Source organism: Raphanus sativus, unplaced genomic scaffold (genome assembly GCF_000801105.2).
Source record: "Raphanus sativus cultivar WK10039 unplaced genomic scaffold, ASM80110v3 Scaffold1370, whole genome shotgun sequence".
Lineage (NCBI taxonomy): Eukaryota > Viridiplantae > Streptophyta > Magnoliopsida > Brassicales > Brassicaceae > Raphanus > Raphanus sativus.
In genome coordinates, this window is record NW_026616682.1 from 6,131 (window position 1) to 7,066 (window position 936).

Sequence of the window (936 nt, forward strand, 5' to 3'; positions counted from 1 at the left end):
AGGTGGGGATTGTTCCTCACGTTAGGGTTCGGGTGATAGTTCTTGAACTGCCATCCTTGCCCATTCACATAACTCACTTCATGCTGATCCTCAGCCGACTGATCTGCCTCTGATGTGCCTTCTGCGGTAGCTTTATCCTGTGGGGATTCTTCCATGATGAAGACCTGGTTCTGGTTACTCTTAATCAGCTGGTCGACCTTGGCAGAGAGCTCATCAATCTTGCTGTTGTCGATGCTCTTCACCTTCTGAGTGCGATCAGTCTCGCGGTTATTGTCAGCTGAGCTTGAGGCCATGTTCTCAATCAACTCGAATGCACCTTGAGTGGACTGAGTCATGAAATCTCCCTTACTGGCTGAGTTCAAAGCGTTCCTGTACTCCCAGCCTACTCCATCGTAGAACACTCCCAGCAGATAGTCTTCCTCAAAACCGTGATGTGGGCACTCTCTGCGGTAGACATTGAATCGCTCCCAAGCATCACAGAACGGCTCGTCCACCAGCTGTTTGAAGGTCACGATCTTCTGTCTCAGAGCTGCCGTCTTCGATTTCGTGTAGAAGTGGCTTAAGAAAGCCTCTCGGACTTGTTCCCAAGTGGTGAGTGATCCGGTGGGTAGTGAATCAAGCCAGCGAGCAGCTTTCCCATCAAGAGAGAAAGGGAACAGAGTACACTTGATGTAATCGGGTGGTACTCCATTCGCTTTAGTGAAACCACACATCTTCTCAAAGTGCTCGATGTGGTCCATCGGTATCTCAGCAGGAAGCCCATTGAAGATCTTCCTTTGCACTAGACTTATCAAGGCTGGCTTGATCTCGAAGTCTTGCCTTGTGCACGGTGGAGGGGTTATGGCAGATCGCGTAGCGGGCAGATTACGCAGTAAGTTTCTCTGGCCGATCTGGACCACTCCCTCCTGTTGGTTCGCAGCATTCAGAGCAGCTTGC

General features: G+C 50.6%; 1 non-coding gene across 1 annotated transcript; it reads left to right on the plus strand.

Moving 5' to 3' along the window:
• Positions 1-423: 423 nt before the first annotated feature.
• LOC130504133 (small nucleolar RNA R71) lies at positions 424-530 on the plus strand. The gene has a single exon (XR_008941149.1). It is a non-coding gene; the product is annotated as a small nucleolar RNA R71 (small nucleolar RNA).
• Positions 531-936: the final 406 nt, after the last annotated feature.